The sequence below is a fragment of the Ammospiza nelsoni genome, chromosome 1 (assembly GCF_027579445.1).
Source record: "Ammospiza nelsoni isolate bAmmNel1 chromosome 1, bAmmNel1.pri, whole genome shotgun sequence".
NCBI classification, from domain to species: Eukaryota; Metazoa; Chordata; class Aves; order Passeriformes; family Passerellidae; genus Ammospiza; species Ammospiza nelsoni.
Genome location: NC_080633.1, coordinates 129,625,951 through 129,644,789, shown reverse-complemented (window position 1 = coordinate 129,644,789; position 18,839 = coordinate 129,625,951). Strand labels below are relative to the sequence as shown.

The following is an 18,839-nucleotide window of genomic DNA, read 5'->3' as shown; positions in this document are numbered from 1 at the left end:
CATCCAAAACACACACAATTTTCTTTTCTTTACATTGTCCAAACTATGTATTGTTTGGCCTAAGAACTTTAAAAACTCCAGACACCTATAGGTTTGGGTCTTTCATTAAAAACTTCCTCTGCAAAAAAAGGTCTCTGCAAATGAAATGGGCTCCAAATAATGCCTCTCAACCACATCTTATTAAACAAAAGTATTTATGACCAATAAAAATTACGCCGATGCAAAAATCAAAAAGGGCTAAAACCAAATTATTTTCTCATTCCTTGCAATACTGGTTCTTCAGGGGTAACAAATCAAAAAAAGAAATTTTGTCACTGTCACCAGCAATTCAGTACAGAACAGGTATAGTAGAAAAGTATATATATTACATATATATACTCCCTATACATGAGCCCTCTGCTTTCAGTGCAGGGAATACCTACTTATAATGGGAGTATCTTTTAAAAAAAAATCCAAGACACCATTTCACCAACTGTAATTAAGTTATCTGAACACCACCACTAACCAGCTGATGGAAATGCTGAAACAGGTGTCTTTTTTTGCATTACTCAAGTTACCTCTCAGCACAAATCCACTGAAGGTTGTAAATAGGATACCTGTACAGCTTAGGTCAGTTGCAGCCTACTCTGTTCTCTCAGCAGCATTGCACACAGTTAAGTGAGCAGTGTAGAAAGAACAATTCTGCTGAAGCAAGCAACTGGGATAGAAACTGAAAAAACAATGGCCCATCCAGCACCTTGTACAGGAACAAAAACCTCCTTCTGCATTCCTCAAGTCTGAATACATTATTCAGACCCAAGAAGCTCACAGAGCTCACAAAAGAATGGTTACTCTTCTGAGTGCACATATACTTCCATGGCAGCAGACCAGCACTTCTCTTTTATAACAGTGCAAACACTCACTTCCCTATTCCAGCTCCTTACTTGCTCAGCCAGTGTTAGTGCTTGGCCTCCCCACTGCACCCACGGCTCCCAGCCCTCCTGCTCCCCAGCTGCCTCCAGCTCCATCTATACTAAGTTACTAAGGCTTTCAAAATTAGTGTCCTGGACTGGCAATTAGTGACTCCAGATAGCTACTGCTTCCACTTGGCATAGACAGGGCTTGCTAATACATCAGACTTCCAGCATTTCTGGCCAATCAGATGGGGGAATAAATAGAAGAGATTTTAAAGGAGCAAGACTTCAGGCCACAGTTGCTGGACTGCTCAGGGAGTGAGAGCTTGAAGAGCAGACAGAACTAAACCCCAAGTCTTCCCCTGCCAGTGTAACACAAGAAAAAAGTGAGATGAGAAAATGATAAAAAGGAAGTGAGTTTAATGGAAATGTAAGTACACATTCAGACAGAAGATTTTTATTTAATTCCACTGGAACATTAACATATAACATTACAGTTACATTTAAAAGCTCACTTGACCTTTTTCCCATTAAATCACTTTGCAAGTTGAACAAGACAAAGTACCAATTAGCTCTTTAACTTGCATGCTAGCTGCATTTGAGGCAATGACCTGTGCTTCAGCACACCAAAACAGGTGCAGATTTCCTGGCAAACACCACTGCTACTCACATCACCACTACATTCAGTACTGAATCACTTCTATTTGTGTACAGTACATAATTGCTGAACACTAAATACATCCAACCTCAAAATAAATACACATTATCTGAACATTCAGCTGCAAATGAATCAAATTCAGTGGCATTTCCATTCTAGGGCAACTTATACCTTGTATCATTTGTCACAGCACAGGAGTCTACCAGTTAGAGAAGGAATATTTCAAAGAAGGTACCATAACAGCCTTCATCTCAAGAGTAAGAACTTCTGACACAGCCAAAATTCTCTTCAGTTTTAGAACAGTTTTAGAAATTAAGATGCATGTATAGTACATTAAGATTGTATACTTTATTCACTCCTTCTAACAATTCTTCTGCCTTTCCTAGCTTTTTACTACTTATTCCTGTTCAAATGCAAAGTGTCATGCAAGAGTTTTAGCCATATACAAGAGCAAACCAAAACTTAAACTGAACAGGAGAGGCAATTTTTTCAGCTTTTTGCTTATAAAAACCACACCTTAAACATAACAGTGATATTCAGAAAATTCTCAGTGTTAATTGAATTCACTTGACTAGAGTATTCAACTACAAAGAACCAGATATATGCAGTTAATTCAGTAAGTTTCAAACCAAACAAAGAACATAACCTCAGGAGATAGAGCCAAAAGTCAGGATAAACCAAGCTCATCCTGTGCCTCAGCAATTGTGGTATTTTCAAAGAACGAGTTTATCTACATTAAGTACCTTATTAGGATGCATACTAACACAACTGGCATTTGGAATCTTTGTGGTCTTTAAAAAGTACCTGGCTCACTGAGATGTACTTAACCACTTGCAAGTTCTACATTAAAAAGCATTCCATAATTTATAGGTAGTAAGCCAAACAAAAATGCCTTCAGCTAGACAGGAAAAAAGTAATACTGTACAAATACTGTATAAAGTCAGCTTGAATGCATTTGTAATATCTGAGTTAAGACTATTGTTAAAAACCACATAAAACTACTTCAAGTTAACAGAACATGATAACCACATATACATTTCAGAGTTTTCTGTGCTCCTTAAGATCAGCTAAGTGCATTCATTTGTTTTCCATTATCATGGTCCTGTTTTCCTTTAATACCTATTTGCCACTTCAAAATATAAAGGCATTTATAACTGTACACATTTTCCATCCAACATTAAATTCCACCTTCTACTGTAACCCCACTACAACTATTAGTGGAAATGGATAGTAATTAACAAATAATGGAGACAGGCATTTGGGAAGGCACACCCTTCATGATCAGCCCGAGTTACTGTTTACAATAGCAAATCTTAACTATTTCAGTATAAACTACTTAAACTATACCTTACTTAGCAAGTCATGAGTTGATGTTAACAGTCATGCAGACCAATTCTTGACTTCAGAATTATCACTGAGACTGAAGTTACAGCATTTTATTTCAGGATTTCTGCAGCCAACACCCCTAATTCAGAAAAGTAGCTTTATTTACCAAGTTTACTGCAGAATTTCATCAGATAATTGCACTGAGAAATGTGTTAGGTGAGTAAAATGTTTAGTTTAGTCCCCCTCGCCATCCTGAATGAAAGTCCTATGTAATTTTGTTAATCTACACCCAGACCTTGCTTATCAAAAAACAAGCTGTATTTTTGCAAGTGCTTATCCTCCTGCATACAGATGAAGAGAGACTTACATGGACAAGTTAGGAGATGGAACCCTACTATCATCAGCTAGGTTCCCAAGGTGGCTCAGCGTTGAAGTCGAACTGCTCTCTATAAAGCACTTCTCCTAAGCCCTCTGGATAGTTGTAAACTTGATCAGAGATTTTGCCCTGTAGGGAGAAAAATGCACACAAAAATAAATTTCATAGCCAGAACAGAAGAAAAGCTTTATCATAAAACATGTAACAAATGCCTTTTCAGTAGTGCTTTTAAGGAGGCTTGTAACACCCCACCATGAAAGTTTATAATCACATCAAACACCCAGTTTTCAAGAGTTAATATAAACTCTGAGCCAGAACAAGGCAGATGTACAAAGAACTGCTAAAACACATGAGCTGCTTATTTTACCTATCTTTCACAGTCTGAATGAGAAGATTTTCAAAACTAATGGCAAAGATCTCTACAAGATCCTACTGTAGGGTAAGCATGCCTTAAGATTGGATTACTCTCCCAGAAGTGTTTTTAACCCTGTAACCACTGCATTCTTCCCCTCCCCACTTCCTTTCTATTTTAGAATTCCCTTGCCACGTTCCTACTCCCTCTGCTGTGAATGAACATGGCATGTGGGTGAAAAAGCTATGTGGGTGAAAAATAGTGCTTTATATAGTGAAACTGAACACCACACAGACAAATCCAGAAATGAGCAAGACAGTAAAAACAAAGTAACTTATGCTTGCCTTTAGGAATGAGGAAACATTTCAGCTGGCCCTTAAAGGCTATTACACACATCAGCAAAGCAGCATTTTAAAGTACAAGGCTAGCTTACTCAAGGTAAAGCACTCACACAAACAGAACAATGAGCATAAAAGCAGTCAAGGAAACATTTATTAGGCCTGTTGAGAAGTTATTCCTCCTAAAAGCAACCATAATTTTCATTCAATTAAGTACACTACCGAATTGATCACATGTAAGATTGAGCCCAACATACAATAAAGTTTCTACAAATTCACTGTGACATGGCATGAAACACAGAACATACCAACCTATTGTAAAAATGAACCTTTGCTACCTTCATAATTTAAGTAATACTACATGGGCTCACTACAAAAGCCTGACTTTTGGGAATTGCCCAACACAAAAGATCATGGCCATGTTAGTTAAACTCCTGAAATACACTTTTCCACTTAATTCTTGCTACTGGAAAACTAAACTAGTGCACTCCATGAAGTACTGCATAACACACAGAGGTAATGCAACTTGAGGGTAACTGTTTCACAGCAACTCCCTGCAGCTTTACCACATAAATTAGCATTTACTAGCATGCAACATTAAAAACAAACCTCAATGCTTCAAAATTGAGATATTACGGAATTTTGCCAGCTAGAATTAATGCATATGTATTACATTTAAGCTTATCTTTTTCTTTCACTAAAGCAAGAAGTTAGTAACATTTAGTTCTGCACACAACAGGAAGGTGTGGCCAACATTTAAAATTAACTGGTAGTTACACTACTTCCTATTGCTGTTCTGATACATACAAATTTTCCAGTGACAGGAATTAAGTTTACCTTCCTAGCCAAACAAGTCATTAAACACAAGTGCTTCTAGGCAGAGCACACAACCTTCAGTGCAAAACTTAAAATGCAATGCTTCTGCCAAATAACACCTGCAATATTATGCCAATAAATAGTCTCAAGGAGGAAAGTTTACAGTGAAAATTCCTGTGGAGCAGGAATGAAACCCAACAATTTTCTGTAGCAATAGTTAACTTTGAGTTGTGCCAAGTTCTAACTGTCTTTCAGAACTTCTCCTAAATGATATTTATGTAAAGGATCTCCACAAACATATGCAAAATAGTCTGACTGCTCTTTCTGTGCAGCTTTGCCACTTCTAAACATTCAGAGGAAAATGGAACAATTTGAGCCTTTCCAATTGCAGTCACTTTAGTCTATTTTAACCAGCAGAAAGGGATTTTGCTGTTGAGTGACAGAGCTGGGCTACCACTTTAAGTACAAGTGTGTTAGATGTCCATAACCCCTATGGGCAAACCCAGTTTTACAAAAAATTGCATGTGTTATCAACCACAATGAAACATTCCATGTTTAAGGGTTTTAAAGCGGGTATAAAAGTATTCTTTGCTAAGCAGTGAGCTTTGAGTTGTGGGAATAGTTAGCAAGGTAGATCTGCCTTTTAATATTCAAGTGGCACCTATATGCACGTGTTTATCTCTCATCTGTTGGTATACTCTACTAGCAGGTTCCTGAGGTTTGACTACAGCTCAAGCAACAACAGTCACAACTCACCTGAGGACCCACATCACCCCCCAGCTGGCAGAACACCTGCACCCCTGCAGAAAGCCCAAAAGTGTCCAGCAGGGCTGGGCTTTTTCCAGTTCACCGGCCCCTCTCACCTCCCTATGTGTGATAACAACAGGCCTACAAAACCAAGCATCAATCCATTTTCTTGAAAAAAAAATAAAATCAACTGCATCTGTTTCTGAGAAGAGACCCTTTAGTGGCTTGAGCAAAAATATCCATTAACCAAACCCTAAAAATCTAGAATTACAATGACCTTGCACATTTATACCAAGTGACAGACTCCGAGGCACCAACTTACTCTGGTTTCCAGAAAAACCTAGGTATTTCTGAGTTACAGTAAGCCTCTTCCAGAGCAGGGAGAGGACACTGTGGCAAGGGGATCCCTGAGGGGGAGCAGGTCCTGAAGGAAGCACAGGTCCCTGAGGAGTTCTCCATGAACCACACTCTTGCTCCTGTGATACGTCAACAGTATCTAGAGCTGAAATCTACCATTATACCTCAATTAGCACACTACACGATTAAGCCTCGCTTCTAGGAAAGGACAGTCTTAATTCTCTTCCAGAGCACTCTGTCTCCCCTTTAATCTGGAGAGCTGGAATCGTTTCCAGCAGCACTGCTGCCATCACACACCTGCAGCAGCCTTCCAGGGAGCAGAGAGAGGCACAAACTGCAGGCCCAGGGGCCGCCTGCAGTGCTGAAAGGCAGTAATCCTGTGGCCTCCAGTAAAACTGTGCCCACAGGAGAAACATTCCCACAGCTGCTCACCAGCAAACAACACCCTCCCCCTCCCAAAGAGCCTCTTTTTTCTGGGGTTTAACAGCTTCCCCTGGAGCTCAATGCCCAGCGGGAGGGATGGGGGGAAGCAGGCCGGGGATCTCGGCCTAGAGGAGGCTGAGAAGGGAGCTTGCCACAGCGAGAGGCACGCGGGGAAGGGGCTGCCTTGTCACAGGCATCAGCCACAGCAGCATTGTTCACACGGTGACAGGAAGGAAAGAACTAGACTGGACCAGTCCAGACTGGAACAAACCCCTCCTACCATCACCATTATTCACAACCCCCACCTCCCCCCCAGCACCACTGCCTCCCACGTTTATCCAAGGAAGAATAATGGGCAAGTGCAGCGTCTTCAGAGACAAAAATCCAGCAGCCGGGGAGGGCAGAAGAAGTAGGGCAGGACTACCCCCCAATCCACTCACACAAGAGACCCAATCACGCATCTGACTAGATGGTAGGCATTTCTACACTGTTTTATTGGCCTTTACACCGTGTTTTCATTCAGGGTGGCTACAACCGACTGGGACTACACAATTGTATCCTGGTTAGTCACCAGAGACTGCTGCAGAGGTCTGAAATGCAGCGCTTCTCCTGCCTACAGGCACAAGGCAGCCGTGCAGGATTTAGTACTGCAGGGGATGCCTTCAGAAAGGCTCAAAAGGTTTAAGCTCACTTTCTTGCCTCTTCACCACAACCAGGTAACCCTCAGCACACACAGGCATCTTCATGGGCTCAGACTGATGACTGGATAAGATCTGCAGCGCTGTCCAGTACTCAGCCATACCAGCATCCTCTTCAGCCACATCACAACCCTGCACTTGCACCATTCCACTTCTGCATGCACGAGCCCGCTTGCGCACCGTGCCTTCAGCTCCCCTACTGCCACAACAGACACCTCTACTGATCTCCCACCACTATAATAACTCTGCTGATCTCCTATCAAACAGGGAACAGCACTGCAGGCAGCATGCACACACTTTGGCTACCTGAACATTCAGGTGCACACACTTTACACACAAGAATTCAGCTGGCAGCTGAAACAGAATCTCTTCTCCATACTTTCCAAAAGCCACTAGTACACCAGTGGCCAAATGGACCAAAATACATTGGCAGAGACAGCCAAGCCAAGAAGGTTGAGCTCAACCAAGAGACCTCCAAAAGGACCAGCGGCACCAAACCTGCTACTGCTACACTAAGGGTCGGACCAAGGGGAAGGGTAAAGGGTGTACCCGTGAAATGACCAGAGAACTACTCCCCGGGCAAAGGGAGGGGACTGCTAACGGGAGGGAAGGCTTCCCCTTCCACATGCCGGGTGACCGCACGGCCCTTCAGCGTGCAGGCAGTCCCGGAAAGCGTCACTTGTGCAATGCCATTACGGCTCGGGCGTTGCTCTGACAGCCGGCGCTGCCGCCCCGCTCCTCGGCGTGGCCCCTGCTGACCATGCCGAGGGGACAGGTGAGGAGGCCTCGTGCAGCTCAGGTGAGGGGAAAAGTGGAGCATGGCAGCGGGAGCCCGGATGGATAATCACGCTCACAGAAGCACAACATGGCCCCTGAGAAGCAGGCAAGGAGACGCCGCGGCCATGCCACCAGCACTTCTGCCTCTGCCCCCGTCAGGCTGCCCGCGCTGAAGCCGGTCACACACGGCTGCCCCCGGGGGCTCGGGGTAGCGCACGGCGTGTGGGTCACACGCGTGAAGGGAGCCTGCAGCACCCGCACCGCAGCCCATACTGCCAGCCCAGGCTGCTGCCACAGGGCATCGGGCAGCCCCTCGCCCTGAGGGATCCAGGTGAGGACGTCCCTCGGCCCCCACTCCCAGGCAGGGGCGCCCTGCGAGAGGCAGCAGCGCCCGGTGGGCGCGGGTCTCCAGCCGCGGGCACTGCCCCAGCTGCGAGGGGGAAGACACTGTACAGCCCCCCTCCGCAGGAATCCGCCATGTTAGGGCGGTCGCCGAGCCCCCGCCGGCTGCGAAGCCGGCGGTCCCGCCGCCCTTCCCCGTCCCGAGGACTGCGGGAGAGAGGTACTGGCGGCACCGCCGCAGCGTTCACCCCGGTGCCCGGCCTCCGCTCCCGCCCCGTCACCGCTCGCACGCAGCGCTGTCCGCCATGTTAGCGCGGCGGCCGTTGACCCTCCGCCCGCCGCCGCCGACACCTCCCGGGCACGGGGGTCCCGCTGCCCGCCAGTTCGGCCCCCGCACTGCGGCCCCGCACCGCCCGGCGCGCCGGGGGACGGGGGGAGCTCCGGCTCTGACTCATTCCGCCGTTCTCCATATGCCGCTGCCGGTGGCAGCCGCTCTCGCCCCACGCCGGCGGGCGGAGAAAGGGCAGCGGGAGGAACTGGCCCCAACCCCAAACCTCCCCGGCAGTCACCGCCACGGTACTGCCCGCCAGCTGCCCCTCCGCCCTTTCCGGGCACCACGACCACTGCTGCCCGTCCGTCCCTGCGCCGCCCCGAGCCCCAGGCCTGGGCAGAGGGAAGCCCATAACGCTACCACCCGCCGCCGGTGACCACGGACCCTCCGGCCCGGTTCGGAGCTCGGGGTGGGCGTCGCCACTGCTTCCCTCCCTCACTCCCACCACTACCCCCACGGGCGGCGAGAGCCCCAGGACTCCCGCTCCGGTACTCACGTGAGATAACGGCCCGAAAGATTTGGTAAATCGTCTTCTCTTTTTAGGCGGAATTTTTAAAGAGGGATGTGGGAACCTACAGCAGAAATACAGGCGGCGGCAGCAGCGCCTTCCAGGGCCATAGGCTGCGGGGGCGGCCGGCGGGGAAAGCGCAGCGCAGCGCTGGGACCAGAGGGCACAGGCGAAGAGAGACAGAGCCGGAGCGGGCCGGGGGCTGCGGTAGCGGCGAGCGGAGACGGGAGCGCGGCTGATGAGCTGCGAGCGAGAGAGCGGAGTCACGGAGCAAGAAGAAGGGGCTGTCGCCGGCAGCGCTTTTATAGAGCGGGCGGGGGGAGGGCGGGACCCGGGCCGTCGTCACCGCACCGGGGGCGGGATCCGCCGCCTTCCCCCGCCGCGGCGGCCGGGGCGCGCTGGGCCGGGGTAGTGAGGCTTCTGTGTGCCCCCGGCGGGGATGGCGTGTCCGCGGCGGGCCGCCCGCCCTGGCTGGCACCGAGAGCGCTGCAGGAGCGGTCAGCTCTTTGGTAGTTCCTGACACAAGCCAGGGCAGGGACACCGTCAGCATTCCCCCGCGATCCCGGGCAGGTGGTTACCATACGTGTCTTCACACGGCATCTGGGATCTGTGCTTCTGTCATGGCTTCCGCTAACTCGAGACCTATTCTGTGTCACTACAGATTTGAGAAGGTGGAAAAAGAACGCAGGGTTCAATGTTCAGCCAGAAGCCTCGTTCACCGAGTTAATAACAGCCTGACAGCTCACCCTGATTCCCTGGGCATTGGTAAGCTGCTCATAATGCTCAGCAGAGGAAACTAATTACACTGCATAGCTGGCAGCCTCAGTCTCCCAGCAATTTCAGGCCTTCAAGAATCCTGTAAGTAAATACATGAATTGAAGCCTTTAGCTGTCCCATAGAATTCACGCAGAGTTTCACTGAAGCTCTGGGACATCTTCAGCACACCTCAAAGCCTTTAGTTCTCTCTCAAGGCCCTTATGAGGGCGCGTTGCTCAGCTGCAAGTAGAAAAGAGCCACCCAGAGATGAGGTGCCTCAGTTAAAAGTCACAAAACTGTTTCATGGTGGAGCTGTGGATGAACCCTTATCTACCAGACTGGCTCTGCTATGTCAATTTTACTAAACCTCACAGAGCTGCTTTTAAAAAAATTCATTCCAACAAGTACAATTTTTTCCAGATACTAAAATATGTAGGGATGCAGTTCACTGAAACCTACCAAAAGATACACTTGTTCCCAAAAGTACTTCTTCCTCTCAGGGCATATTTATGTTCTTTTTAAAAGGTATGTCAGTACAGTTTGCATTTTTTCCCAAAGCAAATTTGGGTTTGTTTAGTTATATAGCAGAGAGAATTTAGAAAGGAGTGAATAGATACACACCTGTCATATCTGAAGTAAAAGAATGGGATTGAGGTTCCACAGCACACAGAGATGGAGTTTGTTTACTCTTTTCATCTGTTACCATGTTCTATTTTGCAAATAATTTTAAATGAGGAGGAAGAGAACTGAGAAATATATGCAATCTCATTATCATGTCTCCTTTTTTGTGATAAAAGCACTAGTAGGTTATAGATGAAGTTAGTTAAAGCAGGAACATTGATTAGAAAGTCAGAAAACCTCTTACGTACACTTGCAACAAACCCTGTATTGAAGACCAAAAATTCAGCTTTACAGTTTACAATGCTGTTTATTCAGGTGTGTTCTGTATTACACCCTTCATCAGTGACTTACTTGTATTTTGAGTTCCCATTCCAGAATGCAAGTGCAGGATGAGGGATCAGATTATATTAAAAAACAAAACAAAACCAACCAACCAACAAACCAACAAAAAAAACCAAACCAGAAAAAGCTATAGAGAGACAGGAAGAGAAATTTGAGCAGAGCTTGGTTATGGTACAGTAATTGTGAATTATTAACAGGCAAAGAAAGGAGGAAGGGATAGAGGGGAGGACAAAGGTTATAGTGATATATACAGAAGAGCAACCCAGAAAGCTGCATTCATTAGAAAGGTAGATTTTTCAAAACACATCTTTGGAAGGGATATAAACTAGGAAAAGGACTTGACTAGTTTGGAGATATTACTATGTATTTTATATATGTTGTTAGAGTCTCCCGTTGGTAATACTCAAAGATATTCCAGTGAGATATGAGTGATCTTATTGGCACATGTTACTGCCACATTCATCTTCCCAGGAGAGTTTTTGTTTTGGTAGATAGGGGATGTTTTTAATATTCTTATTGAGAGTAAGAAAACAGACGGACTATTTAAGAGGAGTGCATAGTCACGTAGGACTGGAAAAAGAACTTCAGTTTGATATGCAATTAATTGGGGGATCTGTCAACTATTTTAAAAATGCATGGAGGGAGGGAGGATTTCCTGCTCATGAAGGAAGCAACACTTGAAAACAGAAACATAAACTTCATCCTCTCAAATCTACTGGACAAAGAAGAGTGGCACACTATTAGGGAGAGTACAAGACTGAACTGTGTAGTCACCTTACACAAAATGAGAAAAAATGATGGATGAATGCTTTATACAGTGCTTCTGCTACTACAGATAATATTAATGCAGAACTAGAAAACTGATGCCACAGCTCAATGTATATGTACATATTTTAGCAGTCCTGTTTTGTCTGGAGAGGCAAAATATAAAAAAAAAGCATACATAAAATTTCCTTCTGCCTCATTTCTCTGCACTCAGTTTTAATACTTGGATTCCTAACATTGTATGGCTCCATATCCACATTTCATAGGTTAAGTAGAGTAAAAATTTACATTTTCTGCTCCAAAGAGAGAAAGTGAACAAAGCACAAAATGCATCTCCGGCTCTAAGTTTCCCTTATTTCCAACTGTGAGGCACTTCTACCATTTTTGGAGGTTTTTTTGCCTCCACACTATTTTTTGAGTATGGTTCACAGTTGGATGTAGACAAAATCAGGTGTTATCCCTATGACGCAGATAAACCAGAGCAGGAAAGACATCCTTCCCCTCGTCATCTTTTGGAGTGCAAAAAATACTCACTAATGAGGCAACCCAGTGGCCAGGAGCTCCAGATTGGTTTGGACAGATGTCTGAGGGCTGCCCAGCCTGATGACCTTCCCTGCTAATCCCAGGTATTTCCTTCTCTTAAAGATATCTTCCTAAGGGCTCTTTTCTCCTCTGGTTCTCCCATTTCCTCTCCCTCTACTGCCACTCATCAGCAGCAGGGTTGGATTCCACTTCTGCAGTGAGAGAATGAGATTATTTCCTCCTCCATCTCCTCTTCCTCTTCCCCCACTGCTGCCAACTCCTGCAGCGGTCAGTGTTTTTTCTTTAAGCCTCAGGTGCAGGAATTACGTGATTATGCAGGAATTTCATCTTCCACTGAAAATAAAATGTTCCTAGCTACTGCAAACTCAGTGCAACAGAAGACAAATACAAATAATGATCCACCTCCCAAACTAGGGAAAAGGTTGCTTCAATTTCTGAATGCTTGGACTTGAGAGTCTGTTCCCTGTTCCATCTCCTTTCACATGTGGTGTCACTCGGTGTGGTTGACACTGGGTATAGTTAAAAATCTGTTGCCATCCAGCTGGAGCACTCAGCTCTTGGGGTGGGAGGAAAGAATCAGTCCAAAGTGCATTTTTGTCTGAGCTGCTCAGGCCCGTGCAAAGGGAAGAGTTACAAGAAAAAGAAAATGAAGGCTGTGATAGCTCTGGATCCCTCACAGCAACAATGACATAGAAATACTAGAACTTCAGTAGTTCCCCTTTTTAGTAAAATAATCTGTATAAATAGGACCTTGTAGAAATAGTACCAATTGATACTTTGATCTTCAGACCTCTTTTGATACTGCATACTTTGGAGCTATTAGTGTTCCAGCCAGCTGACAGAATGCTGATAACAAGTTGGAGGATGATTCATAATTATTAAAAGCTCAGAGGCAATGGGAGGAAAGACATCTCTGCCTTAACTCACAGGGACAGTCACCTTTCACCTATATTTACTGACTGGTTTTCTGAATCAAAACAACTGGGGCAAAAATAGGGTGCCACCTTTCCATTGGTTTCAGAAGAGTGTAATTTCCATGGAGAATAGATACAGAATAGATCTCATACTCAAACCAAGTTGTTTACACAAAGTTAATGGAAACATCAGCTCAAAGGACTACACAGAGACATCACAAGCAATTAAAATTAAATTTGTGTTGTTTTACAAGGTCAAATAAAAAGAGGGAAAAAGGAAGAGAAAAGTCAGTCTCAGTTTAGAAGTATTCAGTGATTTACCATAAGCTGATTGCAGTTCAATGCTAGAGCAATGTCAGCACCAAAAAATATTGACTGGATGGGCAGAAACTGAGAGAAAAGAACCAGCCAGAAACTGAGTATCACATCACATCACATCACATCACATCACATCACATCACATCACATCACATCACATCACATCACATCACATCATCACTCACTCTCTCACCAGTGGGACTGGGAGAGAATCAGAAGGGTAAAAGCTGGAGAACTCCTGGGTTGAGATAAAGACAGTTTACTTGGTAAAGCAAAAGCCACTCACACAAGTAAAGCAAAACAAGAAAATAATGAATCACTGCTTCCCGGGGGCAGGCAGGTGTTCAGCCATGTCCAGGACAGCAAGGCTCCATCAGATATAACTGTTACTTGGGAAGACAAATGCTGTCACTCCAAATCCTTCCTCTTTCTTCCCCCCACTTTTTTTTACTGAGCATGATGTCATGTAGTCTGGACTGTCCCTTTGGTCAGTTTGAGTCACCTGTTCTGGCTGTGTCTTCTCTCAATCTCCCAGCCTCCCTGCCAGCATGGCAGCATGAAAAGCAGAAAAGCCCTTGGCTCTGTGTAAGCCGTGTTCAGCAATAACAAAAACATCACTATATTTGAAGCCCTGTGTTCAGCAAAAATCCAAATCATAGCCCCACATCAGCCATGGTGAAGAAAACTAACTCTACCCCAGCCAAAACAGCACAATCCAAGCTACTAAATGAGGCCTATTTAAGAGAATATTCAGATATGAGCATTACTTGAGAGTCTAGCCACCTTCATGCCTACTCCACTTTAAGTAGTAAAGGAAACTTGAAAGTTTTAAGTATCTGCAACGTGATATGGACTTTTTACTGTAGGAAATGTGCCCAAGTTGAAATCAGGTTAGAAATTAGGGTTCATCGGGTTCATTTGGTTCATGATGTGATAGATTTTGAGCTATTAATCACACCCATTCCAGTTCCTGTTATCCAGGTGCAATGGATCATCACTAATACCTGAAGGGTCAGCTGAAGACCAAAGGTTATGCCTCTGTGGAATTTATCATTTCTCATTGCAAGTATCTCTGAATTGGAGAAGTGGCATGGAGTTCCCCTGTGCAGATAAACAGGAGGCACTGGTTACCAGAAGAGTGAACAGCAGCAATAAATCAACTTTAAAACACAACAGTCCAAACACTAAAGTAGGATGAAGTGGTCTGTGTACCATGCAAGGAGGTCAAAAGTATGCATATCATGTGCTGTGAGTGATGGTTACTGAATGGGGAGACTCTTCTTACTAACTTTTTTTGGAATGAATACTCTCTCTGTCATCATTGGCAGCATTTGCAAGAAGTTTTTGTTCCCAGATGTTTATTCTCAGCCCTGTACTTCTTGTGTAAGCAGTCTTCCTCAAATGTGATCCTAGCTTTGTGCAATGATTAAGAGGTTTTTTTTCAGGCTGTTTGGCTTCCTAGTTTCAGTGACAGTCACATTTCAGCTTTCTGAACATGCACATGTTTGTCTCATGATTTCTAGTAACAGCATCCCCTGATAGTTTTGCTGAGCTTCCCCAGGCTGCTAGGGCATTTTGTCAAGAGTGAAGACTCACAGTCTTCAAAGGAAAGATTTCCAGCTAACCCCTGGAGAAGCACTTTCTACTTGTCAATGTCTTTCATCACCTTCCTAGCTCTGAGAGGTGGTGATGATCTCCCCCTTGTTATCCAAGAGCAGCAAGAAGGGAAGTGGTCTCTTGAGATTGCACTCCAGTGCCATTGGAGATGCTGCCAAATGTGTGCCTGCATTTTCTCTCTCACTGACAATGTTGTCTCACACATTTTGGGGTTGAGAGAACCACAAGTCAAGGCAGAGGATTTTCCCACTAGCATGAAAGGAGCAGGACTCTTACACAAAACTCTAGCAAACTCCTCTGCTATTTTAAAAGCAAGTAACAACACATTTGAAAAGAAAAATGGACCCATTTAATATAAATCCTGTAATCTTGTTTACTTTGCTTGCATGATTAGAGTTGTTATGTTAGCAGGAGGAAGATGAGCAGCATGTAGCACTATTCACTTCCCTCTGCATTTGAATTTTCTGTGACATATACATTTTTCCCTTAGAAATTGAAGGCTGTTTAAAAAAACCCTATTTTTTTCTTCCACATAAAAAAAACAGAAAAGCCACAGATTGTAGGTTGGCAATAGTGACCAGCATGGAATAGTTACCTCCTTAACACAGTTCAGAGATACAGAAGGATCTGTCACATCTGTGTCACCTGCACACAGGAAAGAACAGGGTGTTGTCATGTCCATGGTCTGGTTGTCAGAGCACTGCAGGTGTGATGCTGCTGATACTCAGGGTCTTCAAACAAGTTGTTTGTCAACATGCTTTTGAGTCCCTTATTGTACTCAACCAAATTTGATCTTCACCTCAAGAATTTGTGTCCATCTCCTACTCTTTCTCTCTAGGGCCTGGGCCTTAACGCTAAGATTTGTAGCTCGCAATTTTGTTTTCCCAGCCTCAGTCTTTTTGTGGTCCTCAAAATCGAGGAAGGAAATCCCTTTTAAATTTTGTTGCCATTAAGATCCCTGATCTTGTTCAGGACTCGAGACATCCTTGGCTCAAGAATGTGGAGCTATGTCCTGGCTCAGATACATTGTTGGAGGTGAAACAGTAGCTGTGGAAATCATAGGAGTACAGGGTACTGTGTCAGTGCTATTCCCCAGCTTTGCTATTTCCAGCCAGGTTTGCAGAAGCAACAGGAAAGTTAGCAAAGCAAGGCAAACAGTGCTGGGTTATTTTTGTTACATTCCGTTTCCTTGCAGCTGGTCAAAGTACTCAGTACCTTCCAAATCTGATCAGATAGAAATGCAAGTGAAAACTGAACTTGAAGTGAGCACCAGACAAGCCTGGAGCAGTGTCTTGTGTTTGATGCCATTTGTCCTGCCCTGTTTCAGCAAGAGTGAACAGCCTTTTGTGCACACACACCAGAAGATGTAAGTGCAAAGCCAGAAGGTCTCACCTATTTTTAACATCTCCTAAACCCCAGGGCAAGAGCCAAGGAGGATATGGTGCAGGACAATGGGGTCACACCAGCCAGGAAGCCCCAGGACAGTGGGGGCTGTAGCCAGAGCCCCACTGGTGGCTGCAGAGCAGGAAGAGCAGAGGGCAAAGAGCTGCTGAGATGAGCTGAGCTGAGCCTTCAGCCCCAGCCAGTCCTCAGGGGTCCTGGCCCTCTCCCTGCCACGGTGCTGTGCCATGTCTCTGCTGTTTACCTCCCTGCAGAGAGCTCCCAGGCCAAGGAACAGCCCCTGCAAGCTGTGCTGCTGCAAGGAGCAGGGAGACGGTCTGATTTACGGAGATATTACTGGTACCAGTAAGCACACTGCAGTGGCTGCTTCCTGCGTACTTACTCTGCATCTGCTCGTGAAAAATGCCACCTAAACTGGACTTGGGCCACTAGCTTTGCCTGATGCTCTTACAATGAGATTTGTTTCTTTTTATTCGATACAGTTTTCCAAAGGGAAAGATAATTGCTATTCCATCTTGAAACTAAAACAAAAAAAATAGGCAAAGCCACTATCAGCTTTCTTGTCATGTATAATTTTCTTGCATGATTTAGAATTTGTTTCCTCTCTTTTCCCCTGATGGGAAATGTGGGATAGGGACCCAGCACAGCATCTAGGAAGCTGCTGTAGTCCCATCGTTGAGCTGGATCATCAGCTCAGGTGCCATAGGAGCTGGAAGGAGAGATGGCTGCCCCCATGTCATCCACCGTGGGAAAAAATGCCCAAAGCAGTGTGTATTTAAGGTTACCCTCTCCCAGATGGCCTTTTACTCAGAACATCCCAATATGTTGTTAGTTATGGAGCAGGGCCTTGGGCTTAGGTTTGTTGTGAGAAACCAAAGGCGTGCTTACCATTTTTTTATGACAGCAGCAGAGTTAAAAGGAATGATTATAATAATAACTGCAGAGTGTGTTTCTGAGGTTTTACTACATGTAAACACAATCATAAGTGTAATCAATGTCAATGACTTCCATTTAATTCTCAGACAAAGTTTGCTTTTAAATACCACACCAGATTTGACACAGTCAATGATAAATGGAATGCAATTAGTTCTACTATTTGCTTTGATGATATGCTAAATTATTTCTTACAACAGACCATTTATTATCCAAAGCTAATGGTTATACTCTTGCATATAACAAATCTAATGTATATTAAACCATGGCAAACTGATAAGTTTCAAAATTAGATACTAAAGGCTAGAAAAAAGTGATTCCATGAATGAGTTTCATTTAATAAATCCTTGTCAATGCTCAAGTCATAAAACCTTAAATTGGAAGAGTTTTATATCTATTTCTCATAATTGCACAAATAAAAAATAATTATGCTGTCTCTTAGTGATTTGCAGTCACTTAATGGATATTTAATCTTAAGGAAAATGTCCAAATTTAAATGTTCTTATGGCATTTTTAGCATAATGCATCTTCTAATTGTTAATAAGAAAATTATTACTTTTTCTTTCCTCCAGAAATTTATTATGAGCTTACCGAGATAATTGAAAAATTAACAAAAAGAGTGTAGTACTTCAGAAGACAAAAGTAATTTCCTAATTTTTCACTTTGTGTTGGTTTTGCATGGCCTGGTTTTTGGTAACAGGAGGACCATAGAGATGGCTTCTGTGAGAAGTTACTGGAAGCTTCCACCATGTCCAGCAGAGCCAATCCCTGATGGCTCAGAAGGTGGACATCCTGCTGGCCAAGGCTGGGCCAATGAGAAATGGTGGTAACTCCTCTGTGATATCAGATTTAAGAAGAAATCAAAACAAAGGTGGGAGGTGCAGTTCTAATTCCAGCCAGAGAAGAGGAGGAGGTGAGAACATGTGAGGGAAACAACACGGAGACACTAAGGTCAGTGGAGAAAGAGGGGGAGGAGGTGTTCCAGGTGCGAGAGCTGAGATTCCTCTGCAGACCATGGTGAAGCAGCTGTGCCCCTGCAGCCCCTGGGGATCCATGAGGGATGCAGAGATCCATCTGCACCCCCTTGGGATCCATGGGGGATGCAGAGATCCACCCACAGCCCATGGTGATCCATGGGGGATGCAGAGATCCACCCACAGCCCATGGTGATCCATGGGGGATGCAGAGATCCACCCACAGCCTGTGGGGATCCATAGGGGATGCAGAGATCCACCCACAGCCCCTGGGGGAGGTGCCCATGCCAGAGTGGGTGGATGCCTGATGCACTTCTGCCTGTGATCCAATGGGAGACCCAAAGAAATACAGAGGGCCCTTGCTTCCAGGTTGGAGCAGCCTTCCTTGGAGGACTGCACCCCAAGGAAGTGACCAACACCATAGAAATTTTGGGAGGACTGTGTACTTGTGGGAGGCACTCACGTTGAGCAGTTTTGGGAGGACTGGTTTGTGGAGAACTGTCTCTGTGAGAAGGGACCCCATGGCCTCACAGGGGAATAATTTCTCTCCCTGCAGAGTGGAAGAAAACCTCAGGTGATGAACTGATCAAAACCCCCGTGCCCTGTCTCCCTGCATGTAAGTGGGAAGGAGGGAGGCATTGGATGAAGAAAAGGTGTTTTTAAGGGTGTATTTTACTTGTCATTATCCTCCTCTGATTTTGTTAGTAATAAAC

General features: G+C 44.9%; 1 protein-coding gene and 1 long non-coding RNA gene across 2 annotated transcripts in view; one reads left to right on the top strand and one right to left on the bottom strand.

Annotated features, from left to right (window-relative positions):
• AZIN1 (antizyme inhibitor 1) overlaps window positions 1–9,199 on the bottom strand; it is a 25,702-nt gene extending 16,503 nt beyond the window's left edge. The window contains exons 1-2 of the mRNA XM_059471090.1: window positions 8,931–9,199; window positions 3,245–3,382 (exon numbers count right to left, since the gene is read on the bottom strand). The gene's annotated coding sequence lies outside the window, so the exon portion shown is untranslated. The remainder of the gene's footprint in view (window positions 1–3,244; window positions 3,383–8,930) is intronic.
• LOC132072649 (uncharacterized) lies at window positions 8,740–18,839 on the top strand. Its single transcript, XR_009418362.1, has 4 exons — window positions 8,740–8,955; window positions 9,604–9,707; window positions 17,853–18,065; window positions 18,683–18,839. It is a non-coding gene; the product is annotated as an uncharacterized LOC132072649 (long non-coding RNA).